Source organism: Pinus tabuliformis, chromosome 4_2 (genome assembly GCF_031772625.1).
Source record: "Pinus tabuliformis cultivar Carrire ecotype Pingquan chromosome 4_2, CPIR1, whole genome shotgun sequence".
NCBI classification, from domain to species: domain Eukaryota; kingdom Viridiplantae; phylum Streptophyta; class Pinopsida; order Pinales; family Pinaceae; genus Pinus; species Pinus tabuliformis.
In genome coordinates this window covers 1,102,997,080-1,103,017,477 of record NC_142304.1, presented here as the reverse complement: position 1 = coordinate 1,103,017,477, position 20,398 = coordinate 1,102,997,080, and the positions used below count along the sequence as shown (strand labels likewise).

The window sequence follows — 20,398 nt, the reverse complement described above, 5'->3', positions numbered from 1 at the left end:
GCTGATTGATATTTCATTCAAGCCTGGTATCATTCAACATGTTCATATTGGGGTATCTTGTTCTCTCGATGAGATTAAGACTTATACTCGTTTGTTTCAGGAATTTCGTGATATGTTTGTGTGGTCCTACGAAGAAATGCCTGGCATTGATCCTAACATTGTTGTGCATGAAATACCAATTTATTCGCACGCGAAGCCCATTCGCCAACGGCTCTGCCCAGTGCACCATAGGAAGGCCGCCGCTATCAAGGGTGAAGTTGAAAAACTTCTCAATGCTAGGTTCATCTATCCCATCCCTCTCACAGATTGGATATCCAATATTGTCCCGGTGACAAGAAAACAAGGCATGATCCGCGTTTGCATTGATTATTGAGATCTTAATCGTGCTTGTCCTAAAGATAACTATCCTACTCCCTTCATTGATCAAATCATTAATGAATGTGTCGGGAGCGAGATTTTTTCCTTTATGGATGGTTTTTCAGGTTACAACCAGATCAACATTGCACCAGCAGATCAAGAAAAGACTGCTTTTATTTGTCCATGGGGTACATTCACATACAAAAAACTCCCTTTCAGCCTAAAAATGTTGGAGCTACGTTTCAGCGGGCAATGTCCTATGCATTTCATGATATTCGTAACATTGTCCAGCCTTACTTGGATGACCTTCCCACTCATTCTCGTAAGTGCCAAGATCAAACAGACCATCTTTGACAGATTTTTATACGCTGTAGGCACTATAACATTCAGTTAAATCTGCATAAATGTGTTTTCTGCGTAGAATCTAGACGACTCCTTGGCTTTATCATTTCTAAGAATGGTATTCACCTTGATTCGCTTAAATTCAAGGTTATTATAAACTTTCCCCCTCCATCTTCATTACACCAACTCCAGAGCTTGCAAGGAAAGGCCAAATTTCTCCGTCGTTTTATACCCAATTATGCTGGGCTAGCTACAAGATTTACCCGATTGCTAAAGCAAGGAATGCCCTATGTATGGGATGAGGTGGCCCAAAAATCTTTTGATGATCTCAAGGTCATCCTCGTAAATGCTCCTCTGTTGCATCCCCCGAATTATTATCGGGATTGCTTCCTCTACCTAGCTGTAGCCCCTAGCACCATTGCTATGGTCTTGGTCCAAGACGATGATGAAGGCAATGAACATGTTATCTACTACCTTAGTCGTAATCTCTTTGACACTGAAGTGTGTTATGCCCATGTCGAGAAGTTGGCTTTGGCTACCATCCAGGCTATTCAACGCTTTCAACACTACATCCTCTTGCACATGACTACAGTGATTTCTAAATGCAACCCCATGTCCTACATCCTGACTCGTCAGTTGCTGGGGTGAAAATATTCTAAATGGATTGTGATCCTGCAAGAATTTGATTTGGTATTTACTACTACCAAATCTAAGAAGTCACTCGTTTTCGTCGAATTGATTTGTTCCCTTCCTTCTAAGTCTCTCCTTACTGGTGCAAATCAACAACTTTTGGACGAGATTCTCTTCCTAATTAGCACCCTTGATCCATGGTACGATGATATCATTGTGTATCTCCAGACGTCCACGTTCCAGTCCGTGTTGACTAAGGATGATTTTCAAAGGATTCGACATCACTCCCAACCCTACCATATAATTGGCGATACTTTATACCGTGTCGTTGTCTATTCAGTTCTTCGCCGATGTCTTACGATCAAGGAAGTTGAAAGAGTTCTCAATGACTGCCACTCCAGGGCATGTGGTGGTCATATGTCTAGCTACATTACTACTTAAAAAATCCTTCGCGCTGGTTATTTCTGGCCGTCCATTTTCAAGGACTGCATCCTTGTTGTTCGCAACTGTGATGAATGCCAAATTTACAAACACAAGATGCGTGCCCCACCCGCTCACCTACACCCTGTCATTACCGTTGGTCCTTTTTCCAAATGGGGCATCGATTATATGACCTGTAACCCTCGTTCGGCCGGGGGGTATGGCTACATTATTGTCGCTATGGATTATTTCACCAAATGGGCCGAAGCGATGCCTGCATACTTTACAGACGGTAAGATGGTGGCTCAATTCCTTTTCAACCATGTTATTTCTAAGTTTGGCGTATCTCAAGCCATTGTCACAGACCATGGCTCCCATTTCAGATATTACATGATGGCTGAGCTGACATCCGCATTGGGCTTGCGCCACGATGGCTTGACCCCATATTATCCTCAGGCCAATGGCAAAGTTGAAGCCATGAACAAGGTTTTGGTTACCATGCTTCAACGTACTATTAGGATGCACAAGTCAAATTGGAATCTCATGCTCTTTTCAGCTTTATGGCCTTACCGAACCTTGACCAAAGACGCAACTGGTTTCACACCATTCCAGCTAGTCTACGGTCTGGAAGCAACATTGTTGATCGAATGCGAGATTCCTTCACTCAAGTTAGTTGTTGAACTCCTCCCCGAAACATCACCTCAGGAGGAACGCCTCTTATATTTAGAACGACTGGATGAGACTCGTGTCTCGCTACCTCGATCATCGAAGCACAAAAGAAATGGGTCAAATCCCATTTTGATCAGTCGATCTCCCCTCGCGCTTTCTCTGAGGGTGGTTTGATCTTACCATATGACCAAGCTAATGATAAGCTGGGGCAGGCAAGTTCGAACCCATGTGGCATGGGCCTTACATTGTGAAATGTGTTTTGCAAAAAGGGGCCTATGAGCTTATTGATTATGAAGGAAATCCTCTAGATAAGCCCCAGAATGGGATTTACCTCAAGAAGTACTATTCTCAGGTCATCTTGCATGGTCACTTGTGTACATTAGCGTGTCATTCATTTTTGTGTTGTGTGGTTTGGTGTGTTAGTTTTCAAACAACTTTCCTATTTACTATGTTTTCCTTGCTTTGCAGATGTCTGCGACTCCTCACATCGGTTTCGCTGATGGTGCTTACTGTAGTACCCAGAATCTATCATCTGCGGCATGGGCTATTTATGACCTTAACGGTGAGTTGATTGACCTTCAAGGTATCTGTTTAGGTCATACAACTAATAACATTGCTAAATATATTGCGGTCATCGAACTGTTGTCAGAAGCCATTGCTCTTGACATTCGAGACTTGGTTGTCAACCTGGATTCACAGCTTGTCGTCCCTCAACTCAACAGGCAATATTCCATCAGAAACCCTCAGATATTGAGAATTTATCTCTGTATTCGTCAACTAGAAAGACATGTTGATTACATTACATATCATCATATTCCGAGACCTTAACACTACAATGGCTTGAAGTGGGGTAGGATGTAAGGCCCATGAGTCAATGTGTGATGCAGAGAGTGGTCGAGGGCACACGACGAGCGAGCGGCGAACTGGGCAATTCAACCGGCGAGTCGAAGAGCGCCCACATGGTGTGACGAGCTGGTTGAACGAAGGAAACGAGTGAAACGACTGCACAAAGAGTCATCGTGAAAATGGCTAAGTGTGGAAGTGGTGGTGAGTTTATATGGAGGGTGGTCCCATGTAGGGGTGCCCACACCATGGTCCTTCACTCAAGTTAGTTTTTGAACTCCTCTTAGAAACATCACCTCAGGAGGAATGCCTCTTATATTTAGAACGACTGGGCGAGACTCGTTGTCTCGTTGCCTTGTGTCTAGTCAATTTAAAGTCTTAAATTGCTCTACATAAATTATCAATCTGGGTATCGTAAACTGATGAAGTGTGGTTCGCCATATATTCTTAGTTAACCTTTTTCTTACTTTGTTGTTTTATAGTTTATGTTTTTTTGGGGCTTTGTTCTTGTTGGTTTCCTAAAGTGTTTAACGCAAATGGAAATCCTATTCTAAGGTCTTAAGAATACTTTTAAAGGTCAAGTATGGATGTAGATTTCAAGACAAGGTTTATGTCCCTTATGGTATCTTCCAAAACTTAGCACTTCAAAATATCTCAAAACATGCTATTAATACTTGAACAGGAATGTAAATATGCAGCTACTTAAATCAAACAAAAGATTAAATACTGATCATGATATCACTGTCTCTGCTGCCCATCTAATTACATAAATAAAATATAAACTATTGCACTCAAACAAACCAAAAATTGCAGACTAACAAAAGCAAGATCAATTTACTTCATTTATAATCCGATAGCTCGCCAAGTAGCTTTTCCAGGTTAAGCCATGGCTCCGGAGATAACGTCAATAACATGAAGAATTGATATCTAAATTACCTACTTGCAAATGAAAGTAAAATCAAGTCACTTCACTTATAATCCGATAGCTCGCCAAGTAGCTTTTTGGGGTTAAGCCATGGCTCTGGAGATAACGTCAATAACATGAAGAACCTGATATCTAATTGCAGAGATGAAAGTAAAATCAAGTCACTTCACTTATAATCCGATAGCTCGCCAAGTAGCTTTTTGGGGTTAAGCCATGGCTCTGGAGATAACGTCAATAACATGAAGAACTTGATATCTAATTGCAGAGATGAAAGTAAAATCAAATCACTTCACTCATAATCTGATAGCTCGCCAAGTAGCTTTTCGGGGTTAAGCCATGGCTCTGGAGATAACGTCAAATGACATGAAGAATTTGATATCTAAACTAACTAACAACAGCAAATAAATAAGACTGAAATCAAAGCATAACTGAAATTGAAAAGCTTAAGAAAAAGTTCAGCAGAGAGGCAAATCTCATGTCACTATTTGATGCAAAAACATGTAAAGAAAAACTAATCTACAATCAACCGGTTGAACACACTTGCATGAATTAAAATTGCATGAATGGAAAATCTAAACTATCAAACTTGAAAGCAATAAAATGACATACATGAATGAAATCAAAGCAAAATTACAAAATAAAATATACTCTACCTTACATTCTAATATGCTCCATGACATCTACTTCACATCTCCTTCCATGTTGAGAACATCAAAGCTTTATTCAAATTCTTCAAAATTACAAAGTACAACAAAGCTCTCCAAAGCTTTCCAAAGCCATCAAGGAAGAACTACAAACTCCAAGCTAAAGAACTAAAAGCCAAGCTAAGCTAAGACTAACAAGCTAACAAATGAAGGAGAGAGATCTCCTATTTATACAAAAAGATGAGAAGCCATCTCATTAATGAGAGTCCATGAATCTCTCCCTCTACCTCTAGAGTCCTAATCAAAATAGGAACTGATAAGACACATGTCTTCTTAGAGTTTCAATACAATTAGGAGATGTGACACATATCCTCATGATCCCATGATTCTTTCCACTCAAATTCGAATTTGGCCTTAGAGTGCCACATAAAGGTCTTCTAGAAGCCTCCTTTTGACCTACACATGTCAACAATCTCAACCCACTTGTTAGGTATAAGCATATGCACATTATTTCCTAATTTTTAACCACAAATTCACTTTAAAAGGCTAAGAATTAATAAAGTTTGGAAAAACATAAATGTGGCCCAATGATAATGAAAGTGGGATGAATGTAGTGACAAAGTAGTGAAATTGAGGTGATATAATGGACATAATAGTGAAAGTGTAATGGAAATGAATGACATTTTCAAGACCCAACACCTTGGCCATCGAAGCACAAAAGAAACGGGTCAAATCCCATTTCGATCAGTGGGTCTCCCCTCGCGCTTTATCTAAGGGTGATTTGGTCTTACTATACAACTAAGCTAATGATAATATGGGGGCAGGCAAGTTCGAACCCATGTGGCATGGGCCCTACATTATGAAACGTGTTTTGCAAAAAGGGGCCTATGAGCTTATTGATTATGAAGGAAATCCTCTGGATAAGCCCCAAAATGGGCTTTAACTCAAGAAGTACTATGATTAGGTCATCTTGCATGGTTACTTGTGTACATTAGTGTCATTCATTTTTGTGCAGTGTGGTTTGGTGTGTTTGTTTTCAAACAACTTTCCTGTTTACTATGCTTTCCTTGCTTTGCAGATGTCTGCGACTCCTCACATCGATTTTGCTGATGGTGCTTGTAGTAGTACCCAGAACCTATCATCCGTGGCATGGGTTATTTATGACCCTAACAGTGAGTTGATTGACCTTCAAGATATCTGTTTAGGTCGTACAACTAAGAACATTAGTGAATACAGTGTGGTCATCGAACTGTTGTCAGAAGCCATTGCTCTTGACATTCGAGAGTTGGTTGTCAACCTGGATTCACAACTTGTTGTCCTTCAACTCAATGGGAAATATTCCATCAGAAACCCTCAAATATTGAGAATGTATCTCCGTATTCCAAGATGCATGAATACATTGACAGATGTGTTAGCTAATTATGTGTTGGATAGGCATTTACGAAACATGTGAAAAGATAAAACAAACCATTTGTACCATAGTAAGAAAGAAAATACAACATATATATATATATATATATATATATATATATATATATATATATATATATATATATATATATATATACACATATACATATATATGGTGATAATGTTTGATACATTAAAACCCTAAAAAATAATATGCGTGTCCAAAATAACATCGGCAGCTCACAGGCCTCATATATCCATGGCACGCAGGCCTAAAAAAAATGTAGGTGCTGGACCTAGGAACTAATCAGCATGGTGATCGTGGTAGCATGATACAGCTCGTGCAACATGAGTTAGCAATTGGCGGATCCAATCCGAGACTCCCACCGTGTGTCTTTGGTACTGGCGAGGAATGTATCCCACCTGAGCATACTCTAGGATACCATGAGTCAACCCCTCAAGGTTCCTCGTGATCTCCTCCTCGTTGTCGCTCCCCTCCTGATAAGGAGCGACAACATCAATCAGGTGGATGACACGCCTGGCTATTGGGGACATCCCAGTGGTCCACTCTGGTCCAACGTCTGCATTAACAAGAGAAATGTTATAAGCACATATATACCAAAAATAATTTAAAAAGCTTAAAAATAAATAAATAAATAAAATAAAATTTACCTTCATCGTCAAAATCCTCTCCATATGGTAGCGGCATGTCCGGATCTCCACGGAAGTCGGTGCCACTATATGGCTAGTCCTCTACAACAATCTTCTGTCATCGTATCCATGAAAGAATGCAGGCTTGTATGACATGTGCTCTCCCCCAGTGATCTTGGGCATCAAACAACTCTAGCGGGCCATCCGTGGGTCGCATGGCATGGGATGATCCACCTTAGTCAGCTAGAACTAGAACAGTGGCACCCGTTCCAAGAAAAAGGTTACGAGTACAAATCTAAAGCAAAATTGCTTCAGATTCCCTACCTTAGCTTTGGTCAGCTGGCGCTTTATGTTGATCTTCATGGCCTCTGCCCAGTTGAAGATCGTAGGTGATGTGCAGTTGATAGCATATAGGAACTTAGACTTGTTGGTTTCATGCAATGCTTGGGACCCCGCCACTCTGTTGATGGTCAACAGAAGCACTCTTAGTGTCAGATCCTAAATAGTGGGAATCTCAATTTTCCCACTCTTGGATTTTAGGGCCTTAGGGCAATGTTCAGCGAGCAACAAGGATATGTTTGCCCCAATCGGTCGTGGCCTGTACAAGTTGATTGGTTCCCCTCTTCAGGATAGTTTTGTAATGAAATATATATCTGAAGTTTCTAACTCCAGCTCCTGGTCACCAATGACAAATATTTCTCTATTTATGTCCCAAAGACTAATCAAGTACTGAAGCAACTCGGTTGGGCCCGCATCCCTGGCATGAGAAATAATTTGAGGAGCCCGCAAGCCCTTAAAGCTTCTAGGCAATTTGGATCATTCAGTGCCTGGGTGTCCACATCCTCATGTTCCCTTTCTTTCCAGTCCACCATTTTCAACGATTCTTTCCTGCAAAAGCCATAGATTTGAGTCAACAATCATGCTTGGCCCATAAAATTCAAGTTTTAACAGTGATTTTGCAAGGAAATAGGGTTTTCCCCTATTCACTTGTTTTAAAAACAGTTGCGCCGACGATGCGATAGGTTATGTTAATTACCCTCGGTAGGCACGATTCCGTGCCTAGAAGTCGCACCAACCGAGGGCGAAAAACTTTTCACAAAACCTCCCTAAAAAAACTAAAAATGGTTAGAAGCAAGAATAAAAGACATGAAAATGGTGTTCAGGGCTGTGGCTCTTACCTATAACTATCGGCTCGGCAATGACCTCTTGGATCTCCCGCAATCTGCTCCGGAACAATTAGGGAAAAAGTGAGTAAAAAGTCTTCAGAACAAGGTGAAATGGTAAATGGTAAACATATATTTACTTTTCCCCTTTTTATTCAGTTTTTCATGAAAATATTGGGTTTTGGTAAATATTTTAACCTATTTTGCTTCAAGAATTGGATAATGCACTTTACCTTTTTTGCGCAGCAATAGGTGATGGATGTTTGACGATGATGACGAGTCACATTTCAGCTCTTTTCTCGACTAGTTAAACTCATATGAAAATATTGCCGAATGTTTTTCCCTTTTGACTCGTAAAAGAGAATAAAATGGCGGGTTCGCTTTCAAGCTATTTCCGACCCTTTAAAAACGAAAAGATAGTTGAGCCCTTGTCATTTCGAACTCGTTAACGGATGCAAAACGTCGTGTACCCAGTATAAGTTTACCCCTTTTCGAGCTAGGATGCACTATTTATGAAAAAAGTACTCCTTGAATGAAATGGTCAAGCGGTTCTCTCAAGTATTGTTTTATACCTTTTCAGGCTCGAGAGACACAAACTTACGAAAAGGGACCATGTGCAGTTTTCTTTTACGTGTCTTTTTCAAACTCTCTAAACATGAAAAAGATACTGAGTTACACCTTTGTCGGACTCGCTAAACTATTAAATGACATTGGATTGAGTGTGGATGTGAATTGCAAGCGTGAACAATGGAACGTGTAGCAATAGAGGATGAAAAAGTGATGTACAAGACCATGTTTAAAATTTCCCAAAGGGTGGAAATAATGTATGAAGCTCCACAAAAAGAGACAGAGGAAAAGGAGCTATTGCAGCTTCAGTTGTGAGCCACGGAAGAGGCCCTGGAAGAACTGAATCACAACAACCAAAATCTTCAAAAAGAGAATGTTGAATTGAAGATGATTCTACATGAAGAGAAAGAGGAGAAACATAGTTTGCTACGACAGTTGCAAGCAAAGGACAAGGCCTTTGAAAAGCTACAATGCGACTTATGTGAGGTAAAAAGTAGTTCTCTGAATTCATGTATGTTTCTTGATGATGATTTTGTTGCTTTTGAAAATCATGCCATAGGAATTGGATCAAAGATGTTGAAGAAAATGGGGTATGAAGGAAAAGGCTTGGGTATTGATGGCCAAGACATTGTCAACCCCATCAAATTAGAAGAATTACCCTGTCAGGCAGGACTTGGGTATGCCAGGAAAAAAGTTGGGGAATTCACCAAGACAAACAATGAACCACTAACAACAGATGATGACCAACCCTCATCATTTCTTTCAAAATCGACAGAGGAGGTAAAATATGTTGATTTCCTTTCAGTTTCATCTTCACATAATATGATTTCTATTGGATATGTGGAGATACCAATTATAGGGACAAACAAGAGGCTCCTTACCAAGATGAGGTACAAGGAGGAAAAAGAACTTGGTGTTAATAACCAAGGCATAGCTCAACCATTGGAGGTTGTGCAGAGACCTCAATTTGTAGGCTTGGGATACACTGAAGGAGAATGCTCGAAGGTGTCATATGCTTCTGAGACATCGTCAAAATCGTCGAGGAAAGGGAATGATGGGAACACATCCCCATCATCCCATGGCAGTGTCCATTGCAGGGGAAGAGCTGAGGCAAGCTCTCATCGTCATAATGACACCAGAGACAACAAGGGAAGGTATAACCAATTTTTATATTCGAATGTTCATTTCGATTATAATCATGTTGTTAATGATGAACGCAAAACATGGAATTGAAAAACATGTACCTTTTGTGGATTACATAACCATACATTTTCTAAGCGTTGGAAAAGAATAACAACAAAGAAAAGGATAAGGCATGAAATACCCTCTCAACAGCAGGTAAAGAAACATGTTAAGCAGATCTAGAGGAAGAAGATGTATTGCAGTCATTGCAACAGAAGTGGCCATCAAAGAGCCACTTGTTGGAGGCTCCATCCAGAGCAGCGCCTTAAAGACAAAGCGTCGGTGCATGAACCCGATGAAACGATTGTTCGACTAGCGAATGCACCACAACGAGGCGACCCATTCACCTTGATAAGTGAAAAATGGTTTCTAGATATGTTAGCTTGTAATGGTCGTGCTTTTGTAAATCATTTATTGCATTTTAAAATGCAAAAGTGATGATGTGTTTTCCATCACTTATTAAGCAACAATGATGTCTGGTCTTATTTTGTGTTGCATTTTACACTCTGAAAGTGATGTTGTGTTTCCATCACTTTTCAAAACAAAAATAGTGTTGGCCTTATTCTATAAATCATGTGTTGCAGTGATGATGTGTTTTTCCATCACTAGTTGAAGCAATAATGATATGTTGGCCTTGTTTTTGGTAGTTGGGGTATTGTTTCCTTTTCGATGTAAACTTGACCACCGAGTATGTGTTATAAACTCGTGGCAAGTGTGGGATGCTTGGGTCATTAGTTGATCATGAGAGTCAAGCATGTAATTTGCAAAACCATGTACTACAGGTTGCAGAGGTTGCAGGTGTCGGCTCATTGCTTAAGGCTCTGAAGAACAAAGGTGAAGGAGATGGAAATGAGACCTTTTCAGGACGCTTGTGATGTAGACAAGGTATAGAAAAGTTGCAGATTATTTTTCATGCTTTTGGAGGACCAAAAGCTCCTCAGTGGGGAGGATTGATCTTGGTGGCTCCAGGGACACACAGAGGACAAAGAGGGCTTATGGAAGCTCAAAAATCAAAGTGATCAGAATGCTTTTGAACCAAAACCAGAGCGTAGATCTTGTCACCTTGATCGCAACGGTGAGAACAGTTTGTCAATCCGAGCTCGTATGAGGGAGAACGAGCCAGTGAAAATTTTGGTCAAAGTTGGGTTGCGGGATATATATATATATATAGATATATATATATATATATATATATATATATATATATATATATATAGATATATATATATATATATAACTATTATGTGTAATTTTGGAGGGGTCAGGATTTGATCCCCGACCTCTCTGCCTCCATTAGTCCGCCTTACCACAATGCCAAACAACATTCATTGATATTTCCGCCTGGGAACCTTATATAAACCTTCATTTTCTTAGTGCGCCAGGCATGGAGGAGCGAAGGAGCATGCACGCGGATTGAAACATAATTTTTATTAATTTTGCAAGTGGAACCATGAACCTGGGAAAAGCACAGGCGGAACCATGATTGAGCCAAATTCTCAGGAGGGCAAAATTTTGCCAGTGTCCAAATTGGACAAATTTTATGTCGATATTACACCTCTCAGTGACACAAGCCTGATGGAGCAGTCAGAATTTTGATCTGAGCAGCAGAACTTCAAATGAACATGAGGAGGGAATATTTGAGGAATTTAGGGGGAATCTAAATGATTCCTTAAGCCCCAGATTTTCATTTTCTCAGAATTCAGAAATTTGATAGTCGATTTTACTTTATTCAATGCCACAAATCTGATGGTGCATTCAGATTTCCTATTTGATCATTTAATTTTTCGAACACTTTTCTAAGTGGAGTGTAGGTGTCAAGATCCAACGTGCGAGCAGTCATTCCATGAGATTCGTTGCCACGAGATTGATGGTACAGACTACTTTAGTAGTTTGACATCCTTTTCTTCGAATGGCCCCAAGATGTGAGGTATATGCAGTATGTTCATGTACTTCTTCTTGCTATGAGATGCATTGTGCTGCACAGATCCCTATTTGATGTTTGATGTGGGATCTTGTTTTCTTACTTGATTCATCATTCCTGCTTGACATGATGCAGAATCATTTGTGGGATGTACTTGTTGTCATGATTCATAATGTTTTATTTGAGATCCCTTTGTCGTCATGTTGACGGGATACTCATGTTGTAGTCATGTATGTCTAAATTGAGATCCCTTTGATGCCATGTTGGCAGGATGCTCATTATTGTCATATGTGAAATTATGTCATATTGATAGGAGTCCTTTTTGAATGAGAGTACCTGTAGTGGAAAATCTCTTGGAGCCACTCCTACGTGAGGGCATATTCCTTGTATGATAGAGAAAACACATGCATGTACATGATCACTCTTTCCAACACTTAATGCATTGGCCTACACCATCTTGACACCGAGGCCCAGAGATGTAGTCCCTCCTGGACGAATTCTGTTATCAACGAATTGAGTTTTATGTTGCTGATGATTGTCATGTTCCTTCTTCTTTACAGTATGCATATATGTTCAATTATGATATTTTAAATGCAATTCTAATCACATCACAAAAGTAAAAGATCTTAGTTAAATCTAGGAGTTGAGTTAACTCGGATCACTTCCAGCTCTAGAAGCTTCATAATAGAAGTCTGGTAAATGGTTTGTCCGGATGGGGTTGAGGATGTCAGTTTGGGCTCCTTTCCCCTATAATGATGGAACTACCTCAAGGGATAAGACCTTCTCCCATGATAAGAGGATCCATCTCCCATCCATCCATCATATATAAATCTCCCTTTTTCCCAAGCACAAGCTAGTGTTAACGTTGGTGTGCTAGTGCTAATTGAGTTTGGAGTAAATAGCAAGCTATTCATAGTTGTAGCTCTCTAGTTATGTGAGGGATAAGTGTGAATTTGGTTCAGTGTGAAGCCTAAAGGGAAGAACCTTAAAACTATTATTGTTGAGGTCATCATGGAATGCTAGCAGAAGTGTGTGGGAAACTAGTTTTGTCGGAGGAGAATGGAAACGTCAAGACAATGGTTGTAATCTCTTCTTGATTCGATATATATGCAGCTATCGATTGATTTCCTACGTGATTTTTCATCTTACATATTCAAGGCTTAATGTTTCTTGACATGTTAAGTAGGTTGAATTACAATTTGTCTATTATCACTGTTGTTGTTTGTTGTTGTTTACTTGTTTTAGGTGTTTGAAGAAGGAAATGAGAGATCGTTGGAGCAAGCAAGCAAGGACATCATCAAACGGGATAAGCGTACTAAGAGGTAGGCCCTCTTAATTGGTTCTAACCTAAGGAAATCTTTCATAGAATGTATCAGTTGTGGCTAGAACCATTATCGGGCTAGATGAATTTGTTTGTGTCTGCACATATAATTTTACTTCACCACAGGAAGTGTTCAAATTGTTAATGGTTATGTTTGTTTTCTTGGGTTATAGGATTCACTGACTATGAGATGCTTGAGAACACTGCCACCCTTTTAAGCCCAAGCTTATCATTGTTGGTGCTAGTGCATATCCCCGAGACATTAATTACCCTCACATGGGGTAGGTATTGAAGCTGAGTATTTCTACATGTATTATAATGGAAATCCTTTCAAAAATTTATTTTTCCAACAACATTTATTCTAGCATATTTTATTAATATGTTCTTTTAGTATGTAATGTTGGATTTTTTTTTAATGCCTTTTAGTACTAAAAAGTTTGTGGTTTGGGAAGATTGCCGATACAGTTGGGGCATACTTAATGATGGAAATGGCACACATAAGTGGTCTCATTGTTGCTTCTATAATGGTCAGTCCATTCAACTTTTGTGATGTAGTAACAACTACAACGCACAAGGTGACTTGATGCTATTAATTTGTTGTGCACTTCACCCTTTCGATTAAAAATATGACTATATTAGATGGATGTTTTTTTGGATATATCTTAATACTATCTATCTGTGCCATTCCTCCCTAGTAGAAGAACAATAATCCCATTAATGTTCAAGAAACGGTGAAGAACTAAAACAAATATGCCATTCCCATCATAGGAGGAGTGATTATAGAGTTAATAGGTGTAGATTTTCATTTTGATTCTCTTACATGTTCTCTAATTCAGTTTTTTGTTTCCATTTATTTATGTTATTTCTATTTCTTATCACTACTAGATCAAACCTTCGATGAAAGTCATTATGTTCCTTGAATTGTTTGTCAATTGTTTCACCTTTTTTTTATATATATATTTTTCATTCTAAAATATTTTTGGATTGGAGGGTTATGATTTTTAGTCTTTACGAGGTCCGCGGGGAGGCATGATATTCTTCAGAAAGGAACCAATATCAAGGGTCGACCTAGAGACAGCCATCAACAATACAGTTTTTCCAGGGTTATAGGTGAATTTGATTTCTCCTTCCTTTCCTCCACCATCCATATTGTTCTCCTGCTCACTAATATCATAATATTGGATGGGAGTGGGCTATTGTAGGGAAGGAATAGAGTTGAGGTGACACCTCCCTTGACGTTGACGACCCCTCCTCCTCCCCTCACTTGATTGGCTCAACCAAATGCTGCCTCCTCCTCTGCCACCCTCCTCCCCTGCCCACACCCTCCACCACCCTCCCCTGGCCTATTCCGTATTAATTGTCTGAAACCAGAGATTTTGAACACTGCGAATTTGATGTTTGCGGGCGCAGGTGACCATTACACTTTCCCTAATCTACCAGTTCCATTCCATATTCATTATCAATAGGCGTACAAAAACACAAAATAGCTCTCTAGTGCCCCTTCTCTCTGACAACTCCTTTTCTCTCTGACATCTCCCAGCTCCCATACGCTCGAAACTAGTAATATTCTCGAACCAAGCTAGTCCCTTGCTACCAAATTTGCGATTGTAATATTTCGATGAAGACAATATACTAAGGATCAAGCATGTTCCACGTTGACTAATTTTACAGCCTAACGGAAATCGAGGCATCAGGGGTTAGTTACATGATAACCTACCTCATCTCGTCCAGAGGCAACCCAACACAGCACAACATGATTCCCAATTTGTTTTCTGTAATTTGCAAGGTGGGTGTTCATAATCCCCAATTAGGTTTACAAAATGGGAACAACGTCTGCATCTCCAATTCCAAGCTTTTCAGATCTCTACTGCATACATATCCCAAGAGGAAGTGGAGGACCATGAGAAACGATGTGATAGTAGAAGAATCGGTGGCCAATGTGAATAGGGGCACTTCTCACTCAAAGTGGTGGGACAATCTCATAGGAGCGGCTAGTCCTCACTCTAGCGATGTCATTTGTCCAACAACAAGTGTTTTTAATCCTTTCCTTTTTTTGTCAAATTCATCTATAGATCGCATTTAAAGTATAAATTCTCAGATCTCCATTGATGGCACTCCATTGGTCATCTGGGTATGTGTCCCCTTAATTTTGCCATCACTTATTTGAATTGGTTTTATGGAGAATTCCAATTCCACTAGTTGGATTCATTTGATAGTTTTAACATTGGAATCTGATATTGAAGTTTAACTGATAAATTATTAATTATGGTCTCATTTTTATGTTTCATTTTTTCTATTTATATTAATAATTGATATTTAACAAAACATTTTCCCTGTAATTTTGTTTTACTTTGCTCCCACCTTCTCTTTCCTTGAGTGTTTCCATAACTACCTTGTTGATTCCATATCAAACCAATTTCTCAAATGCCAGCCTAATTGTGACAAAGGACTTTCTTGCTTCTATGAATTTGTAGCCTCTTGCCTTCTATCCATTATTTTTATTTAAGTTGGCAAAGCCGAGGGCTCAATTTTTTTTCTCTCTTTTGCTTGGCAGTTCCCTACAAGCCCTTTTAGAATTTTTGATGATTATAGTTTTAAAATTTATGGTTTCGTCTATAGCAACCTTAGTGACATGGGGATTGTTTCAATTCACCCTTTTCAAAAGGATTCAAATGCTAGAATTATGCCTTGTTCATAGAGGACCGACAATTAAGCATGAGGTAGATATCCAGATCAAGAAACCCAGTATCAGTGATGTAAGTGCGAAATGTTTATCAAACCTTATGTGAAAGGAAATGGTGATGTAACCATGTTGTTTGAGGAAATTACAAAAGGCTCGAGCTTCATGTACATGATAAAGATAAGGGAAATTCATAATTGGGGATACTTTTGTTCTGCCTAGTTGAATAATCACTTCTTCTTTTTTAGATTCTAGAATCGTGTTATCTAGGTGAAAACTTGCATGTTCTACTCACTATGTAGTGATCCGCTATATGATTCTCAAAGTATCAAATATATGGTTGATAATATAAGACCATAATATCAAGTATAGCCAAAAATTTTGCTTGTATTGCAAGTATAAATAAAATATTGTTTAGGAGGAGCATTTCTCCCAAATTACAAGTGGGTTTACACTTCAAGAGATTCTAGAGAAAATTTCCAAATACTAAACTAAGAATTGTGACACTGTGTTAAATGGTTTTTCATGTTTTATATCTCTACTAGTTTACTGGTGCTCATGTAGCTTTGTCTTTTGGGATGATGCACTTTATTATTATATTAGTTTAGGATCACCACAAACTCGATAGAACTCACATTCAATTTTAGAACCAAGTATCAACTCATGGATGAGGCAAATTGGATTAAAGCAAATTAAAGCTTATTTACATATAATAATTGAAATTAAGATGTTTGCTTTGCACTTGACAAAATAGAGGCAAAATCTGATAAAAAAGACTAGCCACTCCCTGTATTCATTGTCACGTAAGGAATGCTTTACATATTCAGAAGGAAGCACACACATCTCTACTCACTCTAGGAAAGAGCATGAATTAGTTCATAAGGTGATTTAAGTTGATGTCTTTCATTGGTAAGTTTCCTTAAATTTTTCCTAAATAGGAGGTCATATTCAAATTCAAAGAGATGATATCTTGTTTTTTGTGACTCAAAGAAGGCTCATTATCAAGGTCAATCAATATTGTCAAATTTGTGCTTTTCTCTTGGGGCCTAAAATCTAGTAGATTGGCTCAGCTTATTCCATTGATATGTGTGGGGGCATTTTTAGTAATGGAAAACATGGAACTCATAGATATTATGATTGCACCCGAAGGGCTTAAATTGACAATTGATCCCTTTAGTGTTGTTTGTGCTGCGTTATTTACTGCTCCAACATCACCGGCAGCACATGTAGACTTTAAACATTTATGATCCATTTTTCTATTTTAAGCAATATCTCAAAGAAAGTAGAAATCACAATTCCAAGAGTGATATGGTTAAACTCAAACTTAAACACCAACTCTAAAATTATTGTAAACATACTGAATTGCTCATGCAAAATTAGTACTATATTAAACCATCTAATACAAGAAATAGACAATCAGGCCTATTTTTGAGCATTTTGTAAATTTGAAAACTTTAATTTTGAACTTCATATGCAGAAATACAATATGTTCGTTTCTCATATTGGTTGTGCAACACTTGGAGTCATTGCATTAGTTGTTTTTGGCCCAAGTTGCGTTGTTCGTAGTGTTTCCCTAGCTGCATCTGTGGCATTCATGATATATTCTGATTCTTTCCATCCTCATGGTGTGTTTCCATTCATTTATCCCATTCTTGGAAATTGTATCTATACAATATCACATTACTTGGAATCAATTTCACTTAAACCTCAAACATGTTGTTGCATTTTCAGTCAAATTCACTTCAATTTGTTGTAATTTCAATTTGATGTTGGGCCTGTGACACAAAGTTGATTTGATATCTTTATAAAATATATAAAATTTTTAGCATTGTTTGCAGTTGTTGGACTACCTATACTTTTCATTGATGGACCAAAGTTTCAACACTTGCAATGGTGGCACTACATATTTCCTAGAGCAGCAGACTACATTTTATTATGTTTGATGGTAAGTATTTCCCTATCTTGAACGATTTCCTTGGCTCTATATCAATAGTGATGCTCGCGTTGTTTCTACACCAGTGTAGATTCATCTTAAGTCGATATCTATTAAGCATTAAAAGCTATAAATAAATAAAAACCAAGGTACAAATTTCTCCATGTTTAAAGAACCAGAGTTGTTAAGATGTACTTATAACAACCTATAAGATTATGACTTGAAGTCTCCAAATAACCTCTGCTTTGTTCGAAAGTTGTTTTCACAAAAATGATGTCCACACATAGATTTATAATGTGTCAAACTAATGTATTATTGTTAAACTAACGTATTATTTATTTATGTAAATTAATGTTTCAAAAGAAAAGCATGGATTATTGTCTTCTTGATGAGTTGTAGGTAGTAGAACTTTTTTGGTAAGCGTTGTGGGCTTCTAAAAAGTATGAAAGCAGAACTTACTGCATTGAATAAATTCTTTCCATCTACAACATGATGTTTCACTACCAAACTGCATGCAAATCATTAGATTTATCTTTCCCCAACTGTATTAAGGACTCCAAAGTCACTACTTGGATAGCATCTTGAACCTTAGAATCTTCTGGATAAGAGCTCTTAAATATCTTAATTTGAAATGTTTCTCTAAACTATACTGATTTGGTTTTGTGCTGCAGCAAGAGTTGGTGACTTTCTTGAAAAAAAAATACAAGTTTTGAAGAGTTAATGTAACTCAAAAAGATGGTATCTCCCTCACCAGAAAAAGGGTTATAGCCCACAAAAAGTAGCAAAGTTTCACCTGTAAATGAATAGTTCTTTGGAAAAAATAAAAAATGGAAAATGCACCATAACTATGTTCATGGAGTTCCTTCCGAGGTCTATTGCAACAAGATAAAGCAACTCTTGCGCTCTTCTCATTAAATATGTAGCAGAAGGTGAAATTGCTTTATGAACTTTTATGTTGCAATTTTAATGCAAGAAATTGTTACATGCATGTTGTCATTTGTTTGGAAATATTTAGAATTGGTTGTTGAGGTTGTTCTAGGAACCAATGTATATGTGCCTGTAAGAGAAAGCCTAGAATTAAAATTGTAAAATAAGCACTTTGCACAGTTGTCAAGTTCAAATTGTTCAAATGTTGTCCTTGAAGATGCTTGTAAGTATAAATCCTGGTTTGTAATTCTATGTCGATTCCTGAATTTAATGGCTAAATGTTCACATAAAAATATGTTGACATGTTACTGTTGTAAGATTGCATGCATCTATAATTTCTAGAGAGGTTAATTCTATGTGAAACCACGATGGAATATCTTTTGGAGCTGGTAGATTAGGGAAAGTGTAGTGGTCCCCTACATGCGCAAACAAAAAAATTGCGAAGTTCAAAATCTCTATTTTCAGACAATTAATGTGGAACAGGGCAGGGTAGGGTGGCATAGGGTGTGGGTAGGGGAGGAGGGTGGTGGAGGAGGAGGAGATGACAGAATTCGGTGGAGCCCATCAGGTGACGAGAGCAGGAGGGGTCGCCAGGATCAAGTCGCCGACATCGGGGGAGTTGTCACCTCAGCTCTGTTCCTTCCTTACAATAGCCCACTCCTATTGGATATATATATATTTTTATTATTGTGTTTCTAAAAGATGCATGAAATAATCTATGGCTTTCTAGGGAGGAACACATAACCATACCATAGGAGGGTTGGTTGTTTATTTAAAGCAGGATGTAAGTGCAGAGTTCAAGGCTTATCAAGTATAGGTGTAGCACTCTCACATGTTTAAGCTTCTATAAAATTCATGCATTTGAATTATTTTGTGAATGGATTTTGTTTCTTATCAAAGGTAAAATAGTTTTAGTAGGTTGTAGAAAATTGTCGAGCCCTTGCTAAGAGACTAATGGATTTGGGTTACAATTTGGTGTATGGTGGTAGTGACAATCACCTAGTTCTAGTTGATTTGAGGCCCTTGGTAAGGATCCTCTGTTCATATGTTGGAGTAAACAACCTGCTTGTATATTGATTTCTATTGGATTTAGTTGGTTGAATGCAACATGGTATATATTAATGGTCTTGGACAGGGCATTGATGGTGCAAGAGTAGAGAATGTTTTGGATGTTGGATGTTGCTTTTGTCACACTAAACAAGAATTCTATACTAGGTTGCATGAATTTTTGCTTTGTATATTTAGATGTAAGGGAGTCATTGATTTTCCTTGCTCCATGGGATGATATAGCTTACTCTTAGACCTTACATTTTCAGGTGATAAAAGTGTTGTGGTTCCTAGTGGTATTCACTTAGGGACTCTTGCATTAACCACCCGTGGGCTTCTTGAGGATGAATTTATCAAGGTTACAGATTTTATCCATGAGGGGGTGTAGATAGCCATTCAGGCTAAGGGCTCTGTGCAAAGTACACAATTAAAAGATTTTATGGAATTTATTAAGCCAGAAAATTTCTAACTACGAAATAGCATTTATGATCTCAAAAAGCAAGTTGAATCGTTTGCTAGCCAATTTCCATTGCCTAGTGTTGGCATTGAAAATATTAATTAGAGAAATGACGTGCTCATAGCCTCAGAAGTGTCCTTTATTAACTTTTAGGTTGGGCTTCAGTGACGATAACTAGGTTGGTAAGATTTGGTTCCATGTGTAGATTATAGTGATGAATAATGTTGGAAGCTGAATTTTGTCTAAACTTATGTGGTTTCCCAGCATTAGCATTAATGTATTTTGTTCTGATGTGTTGTATGTTGAGTT

The 20,398-nt window shown here is 38.3% G+C and overlaps 1 pseudogene; it reads left to right on the top strand.

Moving 5' to 3' along the window:
- LOC149173513 (serine hydroxymethyltransferase 3, chloroplastic-like) overlaps positions 1-20,194 on the top strand; it is a 29,108-nt pseudogene extending 8,914 nt beyond the window's left edge.
- The last annotated feature ends 204 nt before the right edge of the window (positions 20,195-20,398 follow it).